General features: G+C 41.1%; 1 protein-coding gene across 1 annotated transcript in view; it reads left to right on the plus strand.

The window, feature by feature from the left end:
• The first annotated feature begins 7,627 nt into the window (after positions 1-7,627).
• LOC100454300 (nuclear RNA export factor 2) overlaps positions 7,628-24,365 on the plus strand; it is a 72,786-nt gene continuing 56,048 nt past the window's right edge. Inside the window, exons 1-2 of the mRNA XM_002831912.3 lie at positions 7,628-7,766; positions 8,951-9,072. The gene's annotated coding sequence lies outside the window, so the exon portion shown is untranslated. The remainder of the gene's footprint in view (positions 7,767-8,950; positions 9,073-24,365) is intronic.

Genomic DNA, 24,365 nt, shown 5'->3' on the forward strand with positions numbered 1-24,365 from the left:
ATGTCCTTCTCACATGCAAAATACATTAATTCCATCCCAGTAGCCCCAAAGTCTTAACTCACTCCAGCACCCAAAGTCCAGAGTCTCATCTAAATTAGAGATGGGTGAGACTCAAGGCAGGATCCAGACTGAGGCAAATTTCCTCTAGCTCTGAGTCTGTGAAATCAAAACTAGTTGTCTATTCCCAAAATACAGTGGCGGGACAGGCGTAGGATGGACATTCTCATTCCAGGAGGGAGAGACAGGCAACAGAAAAGACATAACTGATCCTGAGAAAGTCCAAAACCCATCAGAGCAAACAACATTAAATTTTGAGGCTTGAGAATAATGTTCAAGTTCTGCCTTCTGAGGCAGGGATTGGGCCCCCAGATTCTCAGGCAGCCATGCTTCTATGGCTTTGCTAGGCTCAGTCCATCCAGCAGCTCTCACAGGTTGGAATCTTGTTCCTCCAGCTCTCCCAGGGTATCATTAAATGCCAGTAGCTCTGAAATTCTGGAATCTTAGTAGCAGTCCAGCTCCCACGCCTCTACTAGACATTACCCGAATTGGGACTCTCTGCAACTGACTTGTTCCCACAGCCCCATCAGGTGCTGGCCTGATGGGGACTCTCTCTGACAGCTCTGCCCCTGTGGCAGGTCTCTACATGGGTCCTCAGGCTGTCTGCAACATTCTGCGAAATCTAGGTGCAGGCCGTCACAGACCCATAGCTCGTGAATGCTGTGCACCTGCAGAATTAGCACCATTTGGATGCCGCCAAGGTCCACCGCTTGAGCCTTCCAGACCGGCAGCCTGTTCAGCACCCGGCCCCCCTTGAACTATGGCTGGGACAGCCGAGGAGTGCTGCACGAAGGTGCGGGCAGCAGACACTTAAAGCAGCAGGGGGCAGCAGATGTTGAGGTCCCGTGGGCGTCTCTCTGGAAACTTTGCCTTCGCATTGTGCACTGGGCATGTGACTGGAGGAGCAGCCTGGAAAACTCTGAAATGCTATCAGGGCCTTTCTCCAGTGGTCTTTGTCTTACTGAATAGCACCTGTTTCCCTTCTATCCGTGGTAATCTCATTAGCAAAGTGGTCACTTGGCCATGTCTGTAGTTTGCACTCCTAAACACGCTTTTTCATTCTTTACATGGCTAGGGTGAAATTTTTCAACATATTTACCTTCTTCCTATCTTTTAATTTACAAATTCCGTCTTTAAAGCATTTCTCTCTTCTCTCATTTTTGTCTAAGTGGCCGAACAAAGTCACGCAGTACCTTGAATGTTTTGCTGTTTAGTTATTTTCACTGCCAGATATCCTAGTTCATTACCCTGAAGTTCTTTTAATTTTTTTTCATTTTTACATTTTTGTGGGTACATAGTAGGTGTATATATTTATGGGGTATATGAGATATGTTGGAACAGGCATGCAATGTGTACTAATCACATCACATCCCCTCAAGCATTTGTTATGTGTGTTACAAACAATCTGCATCCTCTTAGGTACTTTAAAATGTGCAATTCAACTATTACTGACTTTAGGCAACATGCTGTGATATCCCACCTTATTCATTCTTTTCGTATTTTTTTGTATCCATTAACCATCCCCACCTACCCCCTGCCTCCACACTACCCTTCCCAGCCTCTGGTAACCATCCTTCTACCCTCTGTGTCCACGAGATCAATCATTTTGATTTTTCAGGTCCTACAAATAAGTGAGAACATGCGATGTTTGTCTATCTGTGCCTCAACATAAAGTCTATCTCACTCAACATAAAGATCTCCAGTTCCATCCACGTTGTTGCAGATGACCGGATCTCATTCTTTTTATGACTGAATAGTACTCCATTGGGTATATGTAGCACATTTTCTTTATCCACTCATCTGTTGATGGACACTTAGGTTGCTTCCACATGTTGCTATTGTAAACAGCGCTGCAACAAACAGGAGTGCAGATATCTCTTCCATATACTGATTTCCTTTCTTTCGGGTATATACTCAGCAGTTGGATTGGTGGATCATATGGTAGCTCAAATTTTAGTTTTTTGAGGAACCTGCAAACTGTTCCCCATAGTCGTTGTACTAATTTCATTCCCACCAACAGTGTACGCGGGTTCCCTTTTCTCCACACCCTCATCAGCATTTGTTATTGCCTGTCTTTTGGATATAAGCCATTTTAACTGGGGTGAGAAGATATCTCATTGTGGCTGTGATTTGCATTGCTCTGAAGATCAGTGATATTGAGCACCTCTTCATCTGCCTGTTTGCCATTTGTACGTCTTCTTTTGAGAAATGTGTATTCAAATCTTTTGCCCATTCTCTAACTGGATTATTGAATTTTCTCCAATACAGTTGTTTGAGCTCCTTGTATATTATACTGGTTATTAATCCCTTCTCAGATAGGTAGCTTGCAAATATTCTTTCCCATTTTGTGGGTTGTGTCTTCACTTTAGTGTTTGTTTCCTTTGCTGTGCAGAAGCTTTTTAACTAGTCATGCTTGATCCCGTTTGTCCATTTTTGCTTTGGATGCCAGTGCTTCTCGGGTATTACTCGAGAAATTTTTGCCCAGAACAGTATCCTGGACGTTTGCCCGGTGTTTTCTTGTAGAAGTTTCATAGGCTGACATCTCAGATTTACGTCTTTAATCCATTCTGATTTGATTTTTATATAAGATGAGAGATAAGGGTCAAGTTTCATTCTTCTCCATAGGGATACCCAGTTTTCCCAGCACCGGCGCCATTTATTGAAGAGACTGTCCTTTTCCCAATGTATGTTCTTGGCACCTTTGTCAAAAATGAGTTCACTGTGGGTGTGTGGATTTGTTCCTGGGTTGCCTATTCTGTCCCATTGGTCTATGGGTCTGTTTTAATGTCAGTACCTTGCTGATTTGGTTACTATAGCTCTGTAGTATAATTTGAAGTCAGGTAATGTGACTCCTCCAGTGTTGTTCTTTTTTGCTCAGGATAGCTTTGGCTATTCTGGGTCTTTTGTGGTACTATATACATTTTAGGATTGCTTTTCCTATTTCTGTAAAGAATGTCACTGGTGTTTTTGTAGGGATTGCATCGAATCTGTGGATTGCTTTGGGTATGATGGACATTTAAACAATATTGATTCTTCCAATGCATGAACATGGAATAACTTTCCATTATTGTGTCCTCTTCGATTTCTTTCATGAATGTCTTATAGTTTTCGTTGTGGAGATCTTTCACTTCTTTGGTTAATTCCGAGGTATTTAATTTTATTTGTGTCTATTGTAAGTGAGATTAATTCTGATTTCTTTTTCAGGGTGTTCGCTATTGGCATATATAAATGCTAGTGATTTTTGTAGGTTGATTTTGTATCCTGCAACTTTACTAGATTGGTTGATCAGTTCTAATAGTTTTCTGGTGGAGTCTTAAGGTTTTTCTAAATATAAGATCATATCATCAGCAAACAAAGGTAATTTGGCTTCTTCCTTTCCAGTGTGGATGCTCTTTACTTCTTTCTCTTACCTGATTGCTTGAGCAAAGACTTCCCGTACTATGTTGACTACCAGTGGTGAATGTGGGCATCCTTGTCATGTTTCAGATCTTAGAGGAAAGGCTTTCACTTTTTCCCCATTCAGTATGATACTAGCTGTCAGTCTGTTGTATATGACTTTTATTATGTTGAGGTATGTTCCTTCCATACCCAGTTTGTTGAGAATTTTATCAGGAAGGAATGTTGGATTTTTATCAAATGCTTTTTCAGCATCAATTGAAATAATCATATGGTTTTTATCTTTGATTCTGTTGATGTGATGTGTCACATTGATTGAGTTGCATATGTTGAACCATCCTCGCATCCCAGGGATAAATCCCACTTGGTCATGACGAACGATCTTTCTGATGTATTGTTGAATTGGGTTTGCTAGCATTTAGTTGAGGATTTTTGCATCGATATTGATCAGAGATATTGGCCTGTATTAAGAAGTCACTGTAAGAAGATGCCTGAGAGTGGATACTTGGTCAGTGTAATGATTTTAATATGCGCCTTTTCTAGTCTTCAGAAAATAGTCTCTTTTCTTATTTACTTTAGAATGTCATGACCCCCAACCTACGGAATTAATTAAACAAAGAAACATTTCCAATACACTATTTCACATTCAGAAGATTTCACAGTCTTTCAGCGTCAAACCTTGTGAGCAAAGCCAGGACAACAGGCTCTAAGCTGACAAAAAAGTTTACCAGTATCTTCCATAGAGATGTCCTTTTCATTCATATAGATTCCATCCGCAAGTCAGGCCAGATCTTTCAGACTCTGACTTGTAAAAAAGTCTTGTGTAAGGAAAACTTACCAGCTTGCAACTAGTGTTTGGTCACTGCTGAGAGAAACAAATATTAAAAGATAAATAAATACGTCTCAGAGAGTTAAATGGGCATACTTGGAAACACGAAAGCTTAGAAAATGAATTTAATATGGCAGATTTTATTGAGAATGCATCATGAGTCATAGGAGTTCAGAAATCAGGAAGTTCAGGAAGAAGAAAAAGATCACAAAGGCAAGTTTATGATTACATCTACTAATCGAGGAACTGCTTGCTCTGCAACCAATAGATGATCAAGAGATGGTCAGATCTTGGTAGGCCCACAAGAGACGTCAAAATAAAATTCTCAGAAATAAACATCCTAGAGACCTCCAGTTCTGGCCAAGCTGGAGTTTGCCCTTTCCTCCCAGATGGTCCCTCTACATCAGAACACCCTGAATATAACAGCAAACCAGCAAAGAAAACTCTGAAACGTGGAAAGGGGAAAGCAGACTGACTCGTGCTCTCAGGACTCGAGCAAGAACACAGGCAGTGCATTCCCTTGGTTTTTCTATTTCCACCCAATATCCCAGACAGGGCACCGCAGAAGCCCCCAGTCCAGAACCACCAACAGTGGCAGACACAAAGCTCCAAGAAAAGCCTATTCCCTCTGCCAAAAGACCAGAAAAAACGTGATCTAAAAACTGAAAAACCTTTGTGACAAATTCCCCTCCCCTACACTAGACAAACAACAATGGAAAAACCTTACCTCCCCCACCCCCCGAGGTTTCAGGGAACAAGAAGGAAACTTGTCTTCTATCCTGCCTCTCTGAGGCAGATGGTGATGATCCAATTCACCTGTCAGGGTAGTGTCAGTGGTGTCCAGCAGCAAGATGAGCCTTCACCTTCACCTGACATCAATAACACTGAACAAGGCAGTCCAAGTTGGGACTAGGAAGCATTCCGTTTATCCCCATCTCTGGTGTCAGTGATGCCCAGTGGAAAGTTGAACCTTTACACTCATCCAAACTCAATGAAGCGGTGTGAGGTGGGGCTAATCGACACTCTGCTTTCCCCCTCAGGCATTCTGTGTAAGCTAGGCCCTATGGAGAGCTGTGCCTCCTTGTCCACCCATCATCAAGATGGAATCAGGTGGTGGGAGGCAGGGTTTGTTGGCAGTCTCCTTTCCCCCTCCTTCTCCTGATGTTCTCAGAGACCAGTGGGGACCTAGGCTTCTGCCCCACCACACTGCTGCAACAAAACATTGAGTCAGCCGTCCAGTTCCCCTTTCCCTGAAGCCTAGCAAAGAACTGTGCCTATACTCCCCGACCCCACCTCTGAGGTAACAAAGTGTTGTGAATTGGTGCCCCCTTTTTTATTGGAAATGTTCTCAGGGGGGCTAGGGTAGAAGTTCAGGTCCCACCCCCAGCCATCTGTGAAGAGGCAAGGTGAACCAGCAATCTAGTTTGCTAGGATGGTATCAGAACAGGAATCTGCACATATCACCTTATGATATGATGGGACCACCATCATATATGTGGTCTATCGTTGAACAAAAAGTCATTATGTGGTGCATGACTGAATATGGACTGTCTTAATGAAATGTCATCACAGCCTTATGAGGTTAAATTTATTACTATTCCAAGTTTAAAGATGGATAATAAAAGCTTGGAAGAGTTTACCTGGCCAAGGTTATTTAGCTACAAAGTGGTAATGCCACGGATTCAATCCTAAGATACCTGATGCCCATTACCCCATCTACTGAAAGATGACACCGTACTGCAAAAATTAAAACAGGCATAGCTGATCTGCTTCTTTACCTGTAATTAGAGTAAAAGAAAACAACAAAGCAAAACATAAAAACAACACAGTGACATGCTAACTGTCATGAAGAAAAGTACCACATGTCTGATAAGGTGATCAGAGATGTACACTAAGTAAGGAAGGTAGCTATAGGGATATCTAAGGCCAGGCTGTTACAGAAAAACACTTAACGGTATGGGAGTGTGCTTGCTGAGCTAGTGTTAGAGCAACAAAAAGGAGGCTAGTGTGGCTGGAGAAAAATCCATTTATTCATTCAAAGTATCCACTGAAGCAGGCATTGTTATAGGCACTTAGGATACATTAATGAGCAATAGACAAAGATATTCGCCCTTCTGGAATTTGTATTTTTCCACCATGGGAGACAGACAATAAAAAACAAAAACAGCATATGAGTGAAATATATTGTATTCCAGAAGATGACTGTGGGGGGAAAAATCAAATAGGGAAGAAGTGGAATCAGGAGTGTGGGCTGAGGGTTGGACATTCAAACAAATATTGCCTGCTTTGCAATTGATAGTATTATTAGATGGGTGGAAGTTTTCTCCTTTGTGCTGCCTTTGCCAGGCATCAGTGTAAATGCTCTATTGGCTTCACTGCAGAGGACAACACATTTTTCCTATCTTTGGTCAGGACTCATTTCCTTCTTTAATATATCAGAGAACCAGAGACACTAATATCTGACAGCCTTTTGCCATCAAGTGGCCACGCGTTTTTTAAGCAAGCATCCCCTGCTACACGTCCACTAAATTTGAGCTTTTAACTGTCTGTGTTTAGACGTGGCCTGGTAGAAACCCTCGCTGGGGCCAGGCGCGGTGGCTCACGCCTGTAATCCCAGCACTTTGTGAGGCCGAGTCGGGCGGATTACGAGGTCAAGAGAGGGAGACCATCCTGGCTAACATGGTAAAACCCCGTCTCCACTGAAAATAGGAAAACTAGCCGGGCGTGGTGGCAGGCGCCTGTAATGCCAGCTACTCGGGAGGCTGAGGTAGGAGAATCGCTTGAACCCGGGAGGCAGAGGTTGCGTGAGATGGGATCCCGCCAGTGCACTCCAGCCTGGGCAACAGAGTGAGACTCCCGTCTCAAAAAAAAAAAAAAAAAAAAGAAAAAAAAAAAGAAAAGAAAAAAAGAAAAAGAAAGAAAGCAAAGAAACCCTGACTGGCCAGTGCCCAGGCCATACACAAATGGCATTGTGCCTCACTTTTCACCTAGACGAAATCAGCAGGTGGGGCAGGCTTATAATCAGAACACCCCTCCCTTTCCACCTCACACACTCCCACCCGCCTGTCCCACAATCCTTCCTGCCCCTCCCGCTCTCCCACCCTTGGTTTCTCGAAACCCCTTCTCCTTCCCTGCTCCCTGTCCCCCCAGCTCCAGGAGGGGGAGGGGCAGGAATCTGGCTCCTCTTCCTGCCCCTCCCACTCTCCCACCCTTGGTTTCTCGAAACCCCTTCTCCTTCCCTGCTCCCTGTCCTGCCAGCTCCAGGAGGGGGAGGGACAGGAATCTGGCTCCGCCTCCCAGTATGGAGATGATTGGCCAAAGGAGGTCACCTGACCAAGCTGAGCCAATTGAAGTCCTCTCCCCGCTGCTTTGAGACGGAACCCTTAAGACGCTGGGCCCCACCCGCAAGATTGCGTCTTGTTTGTGGCAAGATTCTGAGGGGAAGTGTAGCTCCCAGGTTGGTTCCAAGTCTTCTTCCAATTAGGTAAATTACAACAATATCTTTTCCATGAATTTCCTTTCTTTTCTTTTTTGCCTTTTTTTTTTTTTTTTTTTTTGAGACGGAGTTTGGCTCTTGTTGCCCAGGCTGGAGCGTAATGTCGCGATCTCGGCTCACCACAACCTCCACCTCCCGGGTTCAAGTGATTCTCCTGCCTCAGCCTCCCAAGTACCTGGGATTACAGGTATGCGCCATCATGCCAGGCTAATTTTTGTATTTTTAGTAGAGAGGGGGTTTCTCCATATTGGTTAGGCTGGTCTCCAACTCCCGACCTCAGGTGATCCACCCGCCTCGGCCTTCCAAAGTGCTGGGATTACAGGCGTGAGCCACCGCGCCCGGCCCTTCTATAAATTTTATATAAACTAGGCCTTTTTTGGCCTACATTACCTAGGGTCAAGGTTTAGGGATTCATAGGAAAGGCAAATCCAGCTGGATTGCTCGGTGGTCCACTCTCCACTCCACTCTCTATGTATCCCTTATCTTCACGTGTGATTAGCTTCAATTGTATGGCTAATCACTTCATGCTCTCTCTTTGCAATTCCTCAGGCAGGTTTTCTCTTCTTCGTCAAAAAGTTATATTTCTCTTTTGCATCTTAGTTTTGTTTATAGTTAATTTTGATATGGCGGGCTTTAAATTGTAAATATTGGATTGTATAGATATTTTTCTTTCTATTGTATTTCATTCCTTTTATGCTTAAAAATGCTTTCCTCATCTGAAGAGTAAATACATATTCACCTATGTGTTGGAGATGACTGGGCTTTCATCTCTTATAGTCTTTTTAATGAATGATGTGGTATGAGCATGTATGCATCCTTCTAACTATGTTTCAATTGGTTATCGTTAAGCAGTGTGGTTTATAGGTTGCCAGCCCTTTAGCCACTGATTTTGTCTTTTAAAATTCTTTACTCTGAAATAACTTTGGACTTACAGAAAAGTTACAAAAATGATTATACAGAGAGCCCTTGCCTGGATTTCCCTAATGTTAACATCTTATATAACCATAGAAAAATTACCAAAACTAACTACTACATTACATTGATGTACTAATTAACATTACTACATCGATGTTAATTACCAACAGTTAACATTGATGTGGTACTATTAACTAATCTACAGATTTTATGTGAATTTCACCAGTTATCTCACTGATGTCCTTCTTCTATTCTAGGATCTTATCCAGGACACTTCATTGCATTTGGTCTTCATTTCTCCTTAGTCTCCTCCAGGCTGACATTTCCTCAATCTTTATTGGTCTTCCACAGCCCTGACACTTTTGGAGATACCAGTCAGGTGTTTTGTGGAATGTCTCTCAATTTGTCTTTGTCTCATGTTTTCTTATGATTAGATTGAAGTTGTGCATTTGTAGCAAGCACACCTGTTTTATTCTCCTCCCTTTCCCAGTGGTGAGGGACGGATTCCCACCCTAGTGTTATGGGGGCAGCTGAACACATGGTACCCTATACTGGACAGACGGAATCCACAGCAATTTATTAGTAACATTTACTCACAACCAGAGAGAGGAGGGCACCTCACGCCAGGTAGAGCCACACAGTGTCACACTCTGGAAGAGAGTGAACAAGCAGGGGCTTTCAGGGGGAAGTCTTTGTAGTAACCAGAGGATGAAGTGACCGTTGTTTCAGGGGAGGACGATTGGCTTGTTTGAATAATTCTGCAGGCTGGTGGGGACCTGAAACATGCTACCCAGAGATAAGCAGGCACTGTGTCTGTTCAACATGATAATAAGGAGGGTACTTTGGCCAGGGGGTCTTTCTCCCTGGGAACCCAATAGGGAAGATAACTTGTGGTGAGGCCAGTCAGTGTCCTCCTGTTCTACCCCAGATGTCAAGGCATCCATATAATTGGGCCTCTAATTTTAGGTCTTATGCGACATTACCGCAAACGTGATTTCGTTCCCTTCTACGTGGATCATGTCAGGGGTACATGACATCCATAAGTTGTATTACTGGTGGTCCTCACCTTGATCACTTGGTTAAAGTGGTGGGAGTTATGCTGCCCCAGTGTAATGCTACTATTTTCTTCTTTGTTAGTAATAAACATAGTGTGAAAAGTTCTTTAAGAAGAAACACAATAGGTCCTCTTATATTCCTGTTTCTTCGCAGACTTTGACCCACTACTGTTAAAATCTGTCTAGGGATCTTGCCTACAGCAAATATTACCTAATGGTGATTTTCTGTTTTCCTAATTTCTGCTACATTTATTAATTGGAATTCCTCTGTAAGGAAGAGCTATCTTTACTCCCTCATTTGTTTATTTCTTCAATTTATTTATCTCAGTATGGGCTCTTGAATAATTATGTTATACATGCCAGGCTTAATACCTAGGTGATGGGTTGATGGGTGCAGCAAACCACCAGGGCGCAGGTTTACCTATGTAATGAACCTGCACATCCTGCACATGTATCCCAGAACTTGCAATAAAATAAAATAAAAATTTAATCTAATTATATCATTATTTTGTTCTTTGAACTGTTCTAGCCTTGGCCATTGGGAAGTCATTTTGGTTGGTTCTGTGGTCTTTTGATATGACCCTATCGTTTTTTGGTACCTTTTTCTGGCACAATAAGATGTTCAGATTCATCATGTGTGTGCCCCCCTACCCTCACACACACACACCCCTTATAGCCCTGGATTAAAACAACTTCTACAAGGGGCCCCGGTTCCCTTTCTTGGGGAATGACATTTACCAACCAGTATCTCGGTGTGTGTTCATTATTAATGGCGTTTCATTGCTGCTAAGGCTCTCTCTATGGAGAGGGTTAGGAAATAACGTATGTATACACCCATGCCTATAGACACATCTACATTTATTTTGGTATCTATCTGTATGCATAGCTATTAAAAGCCAGGAGCTTGTATTGATACTTTCAATTCCAATCATTCTAGACTTATTTGTAGATTCGTTCTCCGACCTGGCTTTCATTATCAAATAGTTTACATACCTGTTTATTTCTGGTCAGTAGATACATAAAGTAGCGTCTGAATTGCTAACAAATAAATGCCCCTGTTGCAAACATATTAATAAGTTATATTTTTGTACAGTTGTTTTTGTCTTTGGCCTTAGAGGATATAGTCAAAATACTGCTCTCCAAAGTTATGTATCTTAGATCTTTTCTTCCTCTCTCCTTCAGCGTGGTTAAGACACTCATTTGTAATATTGTTAGTTGAACCTGTTTCTGTTTGATTTGGGGTACCCTCACCCCAATATCCTGGTTGATTTCAATTTTTTATTTATATTTTGGGTATGTGCAACATTACTATGATCCAAAGAGTCAGGGTTATACAAAAACCTATACTCGGGGAAGTGTCACTCCTTCGTCATCCCTTCTACCCTGTTCCCATTCCCCATTTCTTTCCACTTCTTTCCCTGGCCCTCCCTGTAGGGTAATCAGTCCCTTTGGTTTCTGATTTAACCTTTCCTGTATTTACTTTGCCCAAATGAGCAGATACATACATGTTTTCTCATATTCCCTTCTTACACGAAGGATAGCATACTATACATGTTCCTTTGCACTTTGCCTTTCCTACTTAACAGCATTCTTGGAAATCACTCCATATTGTTTCACAGAGATCTTCATCGTTCCTTTTTATGGCTGCATTGTACTCCATTGTGTGGCTGTGCCACACATAGTTTGTTCAACCACTCGCCTATGTTTGGGCATTTTGTTTTTAATACAGAAACCAGGTCTCGCTCTATAACCCAGGCTGACTGAAGTGCAGTGGCACAATCATAGCTCATGGTAACCTCAAACTCCTGGGCTCAAGCAATTCACAACTGCCTCAGCCTCCCAAGTGGCTAGGACTACAGGTGTGTGCCACCATGCCTGGCTAATTAAAGACAATTTTTTTTTTTTTTCGATACGGGGCCTCTCTATGTTGCCCAGACTGGTTGGATCTCCTGGCCTCCAGTGATCCTCCCGCCTTGGTCTCCAAAGTGCTGAGATTACAGGCATGAGCCATGGTGCCTGGCCTGTATGGGCTTTTAAATTCTTTCCAAGATTTTGCAGTTACAGACATTACTCCCGTGAATAACCCTGGACATGATTTTTTTTTTTTTTTTTTGTATTGGTAGAAATGTACCTTCAAGGTATATTCCCACTAGTAGGATTATTGGGCCAAAATTTAAGTGCACATGTAGTTTTCTTAGGTGTTTCCAAGTTTCTCTCCAGAAGGATTGTACTGGTTTTCATTTCCATTAGCAACATATGAGAATGACAATTTCCCCACAGCCTCACTAACAGAACATGTTGCCTTACTTTTGAAACTTTTTTCTACGGGTTAGGTGTCTCGCTGTTTCTGTAATATACCTTTGTCTATCTATGAGCAAGTTTTGACACTTATCATATATTTGAGGACTGTTTTTATACTCTTTGTTGGAATTATCTGTTCGTATCTTTCCCCCATATTTCTATTGCTGTTGTGGTCCTTCATCCCTCAATATTTAAGAGTTCTCTATATATTTGGAATATTATCCAGTTGTCTGCGATATATGCTGCAAGTACTTTATACCAATTTGTCAGTTGCCTTTTGATTTATTTATGATGCATTTGCATCACTTTCTTTCGTTTATCCTTATGTGGTCAAATCGATTGATTATTTCTTTCTTTCATTGCCTCCGGAATTTGAATCCTAGTTAGAAAGCCTTTCCCTACAGTGGGATTCTGCCATGTTTTCTTTTCTTTTCTTTTTCTTTCTTTTCTTTGGTTGACATGGAGTCTCGCTCTGTTGTCCAGGCTGGAGTGCAGTGGCGCGATCTCGGCTCACTGCAACCTCTGCCTCCCAGGTTCAAGCAATTCTCCTGTCTCAGCCTCTCGAGTAGCTGGGATTACAGCCGCCCGTCACCTTGCCCGGCTAATTTTCGTATTTTTAGTAGAGACGGGGTTTCACCATTTTGGCCAGGCTGGTCTCAAACTCCGGACCTCAGGCGATCCACCTGCCTCAGCCTCCCAAAGTGCTGGGATTATAGGCGTGAGCCACCCCCCTCCCCCGGCCACTGCCATGTTTTCTTCAAGAACTTACATGGTTTCATTTGTTATGTTTAGATCACTAACCCATTTGCAGTTTATTCTTGTGCATGCTGTGTTATATGGATCTACCTTTATTTTCCCAGACGTCTCAGTTGTTCCAGGACCATTTATTAAATGTCCATCTTTGCCCTAGAGAGTTTATGTGCCATCTTTATCATGTACTAACTTTCATATGATTTGGTTGTATTTCTGAGTTTTCTATTCTAGTCCACTGGGCTATTAGTCTATTCTTGCACCAGTGCCACTATGTCGTAATTACAGAGGCTTTATAGTGTGCTTTTCTGGCTGATATCATAAGTCCCCTCTCATAGATTTTCTTTTTCACGCGTTTCCTGGCTATACTTGCATGTTTTCAAAAATATATTAACTTTATTATCAATTTGCCTAAATGCATAAAAATGTGTGCTGGCGTTTTTGAGACTGAATTAAATTTATACACCAACTTAGGAGAACCGACATCTTTTTAATGCTGGATTATTCCATCTAGGACAGTGACTTAGTCTGTTTGGGCTGCTATTACAAAATACCATAGACTAGGTAGTTTATAAACAACAGAAATTTATTTCTTGCAGCTCTGGAGACTGACAAGTCCAAGATAAAGATGCTGGCTGATTTGGTGTCTGGTGAGGGCCCTCTTCCTCATCGATGGTACTTTCTAATTGTATCCTCAACATGGTGGAAGGGACAAGGCAGCTCTCGGAAGCCTCTTTTATGAGAGAACTAATCCCATTCATAAGGGCTCCACCCTTATGACCTAGTCGCCTCTCAAAAGGCCCCACCTCCTGATGGCATCACCTTGCGGGTAAAATTTCAAGATAGTAATTTTGGGGGTACACAAACATTCAGACCATCTCGGATAGCGTATGTGTTTCCATCTGTTGAAGTCTCCTGTGGTGTCATTCAGGCATATTTAAAAATTTTTCTTGTATAAATGTTGTTATCAAGTTTATTCCTAAACTTTAATCCTTGTTGCTAGTGTATGTGGGGCTTTGTCTGTGAGTGTGTCCTCCAGCTGCTTATTTTTTTGTGTGTGTATTAAAAGACTGCTGATTTTTTGTATGTTAATTTTATATTTTGCTACCTTAATGACTTCTTTTACTGGTTCAGTTGATTTATCATTGTTTCTATAGGGTTTTTCAGGTATACTATAACATCATCTGCACATAGAGATGGCTTTACTTCTCTTTGTAAAAAGTAAGTTTTATTGTGTATATCTAAGGTATACAACACGGTGTTATGGGACACGTATGGATAGTAAAATAGTTACTATAGTGGAACAAATTAACATGCCCATTATGTCACATAGTGACCCATTTTTGGTTTTGGTAGCAGGAGGCGCTAAAATCTATTCATTTAGCAGAAATCCCACATCGTATCTAAAATCTATTCATTTAGCAGAAATCCCACATCATATTTAATAGTACAATTGTACAAACTGTATTCCAGCATGTTGTGCACTAGATCTCTAGTCTCTTTCATCCTACATGACTGCTACTTTGCATCCTCTGACCTACATCTCCCCCTTTCCTCCTCCCATCCCCTCCTCACCACCCCGACCCTGATAACCACTGCTTTATTCTGTATCTCTGTATATTTGAGTTTTGTTTTACTTTTATTTTTTAAGATTCCACATATAAGTGAGATCATGCAATAGTTCTCTTTCTGTATCTGGATTATTTCACTATTATTTCACTATTATAGCATAATGTCCTCCAGATTCATCCATGTTTTGGCAAATGGCAAGATCTCCTTTTTAAAGTGTATACATACAACACATTTTCTGTATCCATCTGTCCCTTGATGGACACCTAGGTTGTTTCCATATCTTGGCTATTGTGATTAATGCTGCAGTGAACATGGGAGTTCAGATACTTTTCAAAGATCAGCTGCTTTTAAAAGGTGGTGATTTTATTTCCTTTAAGTAGATACCCAGAAAAGGAGTTGCTGGGTCATATGATAGTTCTGTTTTTCACTACCATATTTTTTTCTAAAATAGAAAAATGTAGAACTACCATTTTATTTCTAAAACAGAAAAAAAAAATCTATTTCTTTAGGTACCTCCATACTGTTTTCCATAATGGTTGTCCCTATCTACATTCCCATCAACAGTGTACAAGGGTTCCCTTTTCTCCACACACTTGGCAATGTTTGCCATCTCTTGGCTTTTTGATAATAGCTATCCTAATGGTTGTATGGTGTTGCCTCATAGTAGCTTTTATCTGCATTTTCCTGATGATTAAATGATGTTGAGCACTTTTTCATATACCTGTTAGTCAGTGTGTATGTCTTCTTTGGAGAAATGTCTATTCAGGTCCTTTGCCCATTGTTTAAATTTGATTGTTTTTCTGCTATGGAGTTGTATGATTTCCTTACAAAATTTGGATGTTAACCCCTTATTCGTATATATGTTTCGCAAGTATTTGCTCCCAATGTGTAAGTTGCCATTTCATTTTGTTGATTGTTTCCTTTGCTGTGCTTTTTAGTTCTTCTTATTCATTCCTAGGAAAATGATCGATTTCTCTGGTCAGTTGACTAATACTTGTAATGCAAGATTGAATAGGTGTGAGGTAGTAGGCATGCTTTCCTTGTTCCTGATCCCAAGCGAAAACTTTGAGTGCCCCCCCCCCCCAACCCCATTAAATAAGTTACTAGCATTAGGACTTAGGTATAGATGTTTTATCATGTTAAGAAAGCATCCCGTGGTGCCTATTTTCTTAAGGCTTTTCTATTTTTTAACATAAAGAGGTGTTGAATTTTTCCAAAGGCTTTTTCAACATCTGTGGTGATAACCATATGATATTTGTCTTTAAGTGTATTAATATGGTGGATGATATCAAGGTACTTTCTAATATTGAACCAATCTGTATTGATGGGATAAATCCCACTTTGCCAAAGTATATTATGATTTTTTAAAATATGTTGTTGGATGTTGTTTGCTAATATTTTATCTAGCATTTTTGCATCTACACTTATCTATCCATGTCACACTTGCTTCATAAAGGAAGTTATGAAGATTTCCTTTATAGTGCTGTTGAATAATTTATAGAGCATTGGCACTCTGGTACTATCTGATCTTTGAAGGTTTAGTGGAATTGACCTGTAATAGCATCTGAGCCAGGTGCTTCTTGGGAGTTATTCCTTAATAACTTTTTCCATTTTTTTCTGTGAAAATTGGCCAATTTAAGCCTTCCAGCATTAGAGTAAAAATCTTGATAATCTGTATTTTCCTAGGAAATTATTTATTTCATGTGTATTTTTAATTTCTTTATACACAGGTTTGAAAAGTAACCTAATTTTTTCTGTTTAAATGATTATCATTTGTCATTTATTATTTTGTATATTTGTGCTCTCTCCCTTTCTTCCTTCATTAATCTACCTAGTGAGTTTGTCCATTAAAAAAAAAACCCAGGATTTTGATTTAATAAATATACACACATTGTTTTTCTACTATGTATCTTATTAACATCTGCTTATGTATTTATTTATTTATTCATTCATTCATTCATTCATTTTAGTGACCGAGTCTCCCTGGATCACTCAGTCTGGAGTGCAGCGTTGTGATCATAGCTCACTGCAGCCTTGAGCTCCTGGGCTCAAGCAATCTTCCCACCTCCGCCTCCTCAGTAAGTAGGACTACAGGCATGTTCCATCACGCTCTGCTAAAGAATCATTATTATTATTATTATTACTGTAGAGGCAGGGTCTCCTTATGTTGCCCAGGCTGGTCTCAAACTCCTGGCCTCAAGTGATCCTCCCGCCTCAGCCTCTCAAAGTGGTTGGATTACAGGTGTGAGCCACCAAGCCCGGCAATTTCTGCTTTTATGTTATTTCTTTATTTGTGTTTCTTTTGGTTTCCCGGGTTGTTCTTTTATTAGATTTTTGAGGCAATGCTTTAATTTGTTTAATTTTATTCGTTCATTTTCATTGATGAGAGTATTTAGTGCTCTGAATCTGCTTCCAATCACTGCTTTAAATATCTTCTACAGATTCTCATATGTAAGCTCTCATTATCACTCCTCTTAAATATTTCTGTAACTTCAGTTTGTATCTCCTCTTTATCTCGACATTTGCTTAATAGAAGGCTTAACATTTTTTCCAGGTAGAAGAGCCTTTGTGCTTTCAGTTTGTGTTAGTAAGTTCTACTTTTGTTGCATCGTGATTGCAGAGGGTTGGTTGTAATATTTCCACTTTATGGAAATTAGCGAGGCCTTCACTGTGAGGTAATCATGATCACGTTTTGTTAACGTGCCATCAGCTTTTGACAAGGTGGTATATTCTTTATTTCCAAGGTGTAGATTTATGTGTGTGTATGTATGCCTATGTGTGTATACACACACTCAATGTATCTTATTAATTGTGTTGTTTACATTTTCGGTATAGGTCTCTTTATTGTACCACTGGATTTGCCTTGTACTGAGACTTGCCATATATTAAATCTCCTATTATTATTGTGCTTCGATGTCTCCATACCTTTTGGCATTACAAAGGTGGTTGCTATGTTATTTGGTGCATAAGTATTCCTAAGTATTATATCTTCACTGTGAATTTTCAATTTTTAATGTTAGCATGTAAACTTTGTCATTAAAAAAATTACTTTTAGCACCTGCTTGCTTATTGAACATTTTACTCTCTGGTCCACTAGTTTGTTTTTAACCCCCAGTCTCCTTTTAACACTCATCTACCGCCTTATGAAAAAAAAAAGTTTATTCTCTTTTTTTCTATCTCTCTCACTTCTCTTATTTTACTTGCACTATTTTTTTTCCACAATATAAAATAAATGCACGTTAGTCGTTTTCCTTGCTTCACCTTCATTTTAGTATTAGATACCAAATGCTTGCCATCAGATGTTGTAGGGAAGATTTTCCTGTCATTACCTGTGGAATCACAATCCCAGTTTACCCTTTAGAATATAAGTTAGCAAATGTTTTCTGTAAAGAGCCATATAGTAAATATTCCAACCAGTGGGCCATAGTTTGCAGACCCTTGCTCTAGTGGAGTCCTCAGGAAGGGCTGATGGGTACATAATTTCCTAAGTTCCTGTCTGTTTTTCTATAAGCTGTGATATTAGTGAAGGATCGGCTGGGCTGGATATCAAATCATTACTTCAGACATTTTTCTAAGCCCATTTCTGAGTTTAGAGTTTTAAATGATATTCTAATTCAAGGCAGGTTTTATATCCTCAAATGCTTGTTTGAATGGAATTAATTCTGTTTGCAGGGTTGACGTACAGTTTCCTTCTGTTTCATGGTTGTTTAATATGTGTGAAATTTTGTCTTCTGCTCTTTTTCTCTGTCTGGAATGTTTTTGTAAGGAATTATCCTTCCTTTTGTTCATTTTTATGATATTGGATTGTTTTACCAGATTCCTATTTTAATGGTGCTATTTTCTGTCAGTGTAGAAAAATTCAGGCCTGAAATTTACTGATTTCGTTTGCTTGTTTTGGTAGCAGACAAAGAAGTTATGAGCGCTCTGATTCTGTGGTTCTCTTATGTCTTGCAAGATTCTTCATTTTCTCCTTTTGTTTCTTTTCCCCATCATTACCAAAGTGGCAAAGCATGCTTCTCCCTTTCTGTTTGCCCTTACTCTTACCCAGAAGCTGTGGATTTCAAAGGCTACTTTTATTTTATTTTATTTTATTTTGAGATAGAGTCTCGCTCCGTCTCCCAGGCCAGAGTGCAGGGGTGTGATCTCGGCTTACTGCAACTTCTGCCTCCTGGGCTCCAGCGATCCTCCCACCTCAGCCTCCCGAGTAGCTGGGACCACAGGCGCACACCACCACACTTGGCCACTGTTTTAAGTTTTCGTAGAGACGAGGTCTCACTATATTGCCTAGGCTGGTCTGAAACTCCTGGGGCTCAGTGGTCCTCCTGCCTCGGGCCTCCCAAAGTGATGGGATTACAGGCGTGAGCCACTGCACCCAACCCAAAGACTACATTCTAAGATCATCTCTACCTCTTTAAATTACACATATTTTAGAGGTCCTTCCCTATAGTCCCTGCTCTTATTATCTGGGACACCTTCTTGGTATTTTTTAGACTTAGTCTGGGCTCAGTCATTTTAACTGTAGCTTCAGACCAACTTTAAGCCCCTTGCCTCTTCCTTTCTCTGTGTCTCTTGCAGCTTTTCTTGGTCTGTCTTTGCTTGCCACAAAGCCTGGTGATGAGAGCATGACAGATCCTGTGCTGGGATTTCATGCCTTTTCTCCTTTTACTCACTACTAAAGATTTGGCATTATCTGTTTCTAAGTAACGATGAGGATGTGGCTTCTGTATAGATTTACATCTTCCTTTCTGATTGGTTTATAGCCTTTTGACACGAAACATTGGGAGGCAGGTGCCTGGGTGGTTGACATTGCCTTATGCTGACTTACAGCTGATTTCAAATGGCATTTTATCTTATCTAAATATATATGTGTGTGTATACACACACAGACACACACACACACACACAAACACAGACATTTATACACACATACAAGTCTATTTCTATTCCATGTCTATAGTAGAGGTCTCTTGAAGTGGTTGTTTGATTCACCATATATTTGTTCAATACATATTTCATTTATTGCTATCTTTGGTGGCAGGCAAGAGACTGTGAAAATCTTCTCAGGACTTGTTAATGTTCCTCACCCTAAAGCAGGTTCATGTCGATGGGCAAAAAGGTGCCAGCCACACTGCTAGAGCTTGCTGCATGGAGTCTGCTGAGTGATGAGCCTGCAGCTATCCATGCTCTTGAGGAGCTCCCATGAGACCTCTTTGTTCCATTGTTCATCACTGCCTTCTTGGGTGGGCAGAAGATGAAACTAAAGGCCATGGTGAGGATTTGGCCCTCCTGTTGTCTCCATGTTGGACCGTTGAGCGTAAGGGAGTCACACTACGAAATCTTGGGAGCCACGATTGATGGTCTGCAGATCTTCCCTGCCCAGAGCTCTTCTCCTTGGTAACCCTATGTACACTAGAGACATAGTGAGTCATCAGGAGGGTATGCTGCAGCCTGAGGCAGGGGGTGGCCTAACAGTCTCCCAAAGGTAGTTGATGGTGAATGCTGAGGATCTCTGTGAGGTTGTTGGTCCAACACTTGGGGTCACCTTAAGGACTCTAATGTCTTACAGAGGTGATTATGGAATAGAGGTGATTGAGAATACTATTGATGGATTCACCTACTGGGTATGATTACATAGAAGAACAACATGGACACCAGACTGGGGAGGATCGGAGGAGAAGGAAGGATGGGAAAAACAATAAAAGATGTTGAGTTTGTACGGAAAAATATTTGTTGGTAGATTGTTTACAGAGTGAAGAGCAAAGATAAAGGGTTTGTCCCTCCTTCCCCTCATTGGTGTTGCTGGGTTATATTAAAATCAGCCACCTTTCATATTCTGTCTCTTCCTCTTCCTGCAGACGGCCAAAACGGAGGGTCCTGGATTTAAAGCAGGACCCAGACAGCAGAACCACATGCTCTGAGATCAGGAGCACATTCCCATTTTGTTTTCAGTCTTGTGTTTACTCTCAGCACTCTATCCTGAAAATAGAAGAAGCCAAGAGAAGTGTTAGGTGCCTGGAAATTGTACATTTAGAGTCTCAGTCTCGGCCCATCCAGGGAACGCATGGGATTGTTAGCGGACATTTCCCTTGATGGCACCTTGAGAACAAGGCAACTCTTTTCTTTTCTTTCGAGTAAAGTTGAGCAGAGCCTTGGGTCCTTGCATCTCTGCTGTAGAGATTTGCAAATTCTCTACAGACAGACAGACAGACACACACACACACACACACACACACACACACACAGACATTTATACACACATACAAGTCTATTTCTATTCCATGTCTATAGTAGAGGTCTCTTGAAGTGGTTGTTTGATTCACCATATATTTGTTCAATACATATTTCATTTATTGCTATCTTTGGTGGCAGGCAAGAGACTGTGAAAATCTTCTCAGGACTTGTTAATGTTCCTGTCAAGTGTCTGCCCACAAAAGTGTCCTGTAGTTTCTGGATCTGGGATGCACTGATCACCTGGAAGTAGGTCAGGCTTATTTGAGTGAAGTCAGCACCCTTTTGGCACAGATGATCCAGCAGGACAGACTTAGTCTATCTAAAATCCTTTTAAAATCCTGTAAAGGGAGAAACTTCTCAACTTTTCTCACTCATCATGAGCAGATGAACAACCTCCAGGAATTCAGCTTGTCTTGCTTCTGCCCCACAGATCAGCTGGACAAAATTTCCGGGTGAGAGGTTAGGGAGGGACCTGGGTTCCCTGAATGCCCCATTACGAACAAAGGAGTGCGACTATCCTTAGATACTCTTAAACACTTTGTAACCTATTTCTCCTTCCACATCAGCACGGGCACTGCTGGGTGTTTTAAACGAGCCAAGCTAGAGAGTGTGGTCCCTCATGCTGAGGAGAAAGACAGGATTAGAAAAGTCAGCTGTGCCCAGTCAGTCAGTCAGTCAGTCAGTCAACCAACCATGTGCAGACACTAAGATAAGTCTGTCGACATATTGGCGAAAAAGACAACAGTCCTTCTCTTATTGGAGTGTGTAGCCTTCTAGAGAGGAAGGGGAGGCATTCAGTTGGAGAAATAACTGACGCTGTAGCACTGATGCACATCCCCATGGGCTGGTCACAATAGGTAATACCGCCAGATCGTTTTGTTCCTGTAGTTTTCCCGAGGCTTAGGACCTGAATGGAGAACTTGTCATTTGGAAATTCGTCAAAGGGAATTCTCAGTCGGCTGCTTTCCCAGACGCATCCCCATCAAATAACTGAACTAGATACACTGCTAATTATACTGTAGGCACTAAGTTAAACTCTTTTTCCCTTAATCTGTCCCACAACCCTCTATAATAATTGCTATTGTGCACATTTGAAAGATTAAAAAACTGTATCTCAGCGTGGAAAAGTAACTTTCTTAGGGTCACAAATCTATTAAGTCTGACTGTAAAGTCCACAGTGTTAACTGCTGTTGCAATGGACATACAGATTACTTTATTCTAGAGTCATAAGTATCTATAATTCGGGACTGCTTGCTCTAATCCAACCCTCATTCTTCAGAAATGCCTTCCTTTTTTCTCTCTACAGAGCCCTGCCATCTCAGTTGTATACACTGTATGTGTCTTTCTGTGGACTTTCTACCAGAGAGACATCACTGTCCTATCCCAGAGCTCTGAGGTTACCCGCCTAAGACTGTTGAGTCTGAGTAACAATCAGCTATCCTGGGAAGTTTCTGAGCCATTCCAGGCTCTGCTGGAGACGGTCTCAGGGAACCTGCAGCATCTGGAGATAGACAACTGCCTGATAACTGATTCTACTTTCTCTGTTGTCATCCCAGCCCTGAGCCTCTGTTCCCACCTCTGTGTCCCTAGCTTTGTCTTCAACCCCATTACAATGCCTATGCTCATGAGTCTTCTGCAGCACTTAACAGCGTTGATGGAGCTGAAGCATGTGATTTATCCTGTCCCTGTCCATTGCTATGAAGAATGGCATTCACATGGCAGTTTGGACATACAAGCTTGCTAAAGTGCAGGCCTCATTGAAGGTGATGCTGCAGGCAAGTACCACAGAACGACATGAACTAGACCACCCATTCTGAGTGATTTTCACAGGACAAGGAGTTGTTTCATCACTGATGTGTGGCCACTAAAACACTGAGTGTTCTTGCCTGAAGCCCAATTAGTAAAGACACATAATGTACCATTCTGCTATTCCAGGAAACTGGTGTTAGGAAGATTGGATATGTAACTGACCTCTATAAAAGAAAAACTCTAAGAAGGAAACAGCAGACTTTACGAAGTCCTGTGGGTCTCTTGCCCATTGTCCTCTACGTCCTCCTTCTTGTTACTGACCACAGTGTTGGGTACGTGACATGGGCTGACCCAGTCGTGGCACACCATTTCCCTGTCCACACTGATCGGTTCACTTATGGGTACTTGACGCAAGTCAGGACAGTTGAAACCTTTCCTGAATGTTTTTCTGGAGTAGGTGCTGGTTACTGAAGCCAATAATATTACTCACCGAGGTCCTTTAATCTTCTTGTATTCATGATTGCCTTAGGTTGCTTATGACAAACCATTGGCAATTAAAATGAAAAACAACAACAAGAAGAAACAAACTATCCCCACTACCTACTGGTGTCTTTATCAGTATATTGCTATCTCCTTTCCTAGGTGTCAGAAGCCTGGGGTTCAGTTTGCCCTTATTTCACACAGATTCACCAAAGATCTGTTATTAGCTAGGTACTGTTCCTGGTGCTAAGGATGAATAGGCAAACAAGACCCTACACCAAGTCACTCACAGTACAGATCTTCCTATGATTTGTCTGTTTCCCCGCTCTTTTCTTAGGGGATTTGGGAAAGTTATTTTGCCCATCTATAGCCCAGATTTTTTTTTTTTTTTTTTTTTGCTTTGCCCCTTGCATACTCTGCTGAATCCACATTGGCCTCTTTATGCTGTTGGATAGCTCATCAAGTCTCAGGCCGTAGCTTAGATGTTACGTCCTCCGAGACGTTTTTCTCTTACTTCCCCCTCCTTACTTACCCCACTTCTCTCCCATTACTTCCCTTACTTCACCATGCTGTTTTTAAATGTACCATGTACATTTCCTTCGTGGTACACATCATTCCATATGTATTTGCTCCCTCTGCTCCTCCCCTAGAGTTGCACTATTCAGTATAGTAAACACTAGCCACATGTGGCTACTGAGCACTAGAAATTTGGTTACTCCAAAATGTGATGTACGATAACTGTAAAACGCACACGGTATATTCAAGACTTAGTGAGAAACAAAAAATGTAGAATAACTAACTAATAACTTATTTGCATTGTTTACGTGTTGAAATGATAAGTTACTGCAGATCAAAGACATAGTAAAAAAAAGACAGAGTACTAATGTGTTTATATCGTTCAACAAGTTGAAATGATAGCACTGCGGCAAAGACAATCACTCTCAGCATTCCTATTGAATACCTCCTTGGAAGACCCAACCGGTACAATAAAGCAAAGGAAAGCACTAAAAGGCACACAGATTGGAAATGAAGTCATGAAAAAGTGTCCCTATTTACTGACATGATGGCTATGTATAAAACTTCTAGGAATTTGTGAAAAACCTCCTAGAACTAATGAGTGAGTGTACCTAGGTTGTCATATACCAGGTCAATATTAAAAGTAGGTCAACTCTATTTTTATATACAGTCCTCCCTTTGCACAGTTCTGATATGCACTAAGGTCATTTACCGTGATTTAGTTAAATAACACTAGTCCCTTCACAGTATGGGTCAAACTTCAGTTACCATGGTAAACTAACTGTCAGTAACTACATAAAGACCAAACATTGCTGCTGGCTCTTCAGTCCACAAATCGCTACTGAAATAACAGATGAGAATCATGATCAGTGGCCAGTCATGTCACTTCTTTCAAATTCTGTTTGTGTCGCTCCACAAATCACTATTTAAATAATAGGTGAGCATCAGGATCAGTGACCAGTCATGTCACTTTTCTTTTAAAATCTAATCATGTTTGGTCACTGAGTATCTATTATTT

This window comes from Pongo abelii, chromosome X (genome assembly GCF_028885655.2).
Source record: "Pongo abelii isolate AG06213 chromosome X, NHGRI_mPonAbe1-v2.0_pri, whole genome shotgun sequence".
Classification (NCBI taxonomy): domain Eukaryota; kingdom Metazoa; phylum Chordata; class Mammalia; order Primates; family Hominidae; genus Pongo; species Pongo abelii.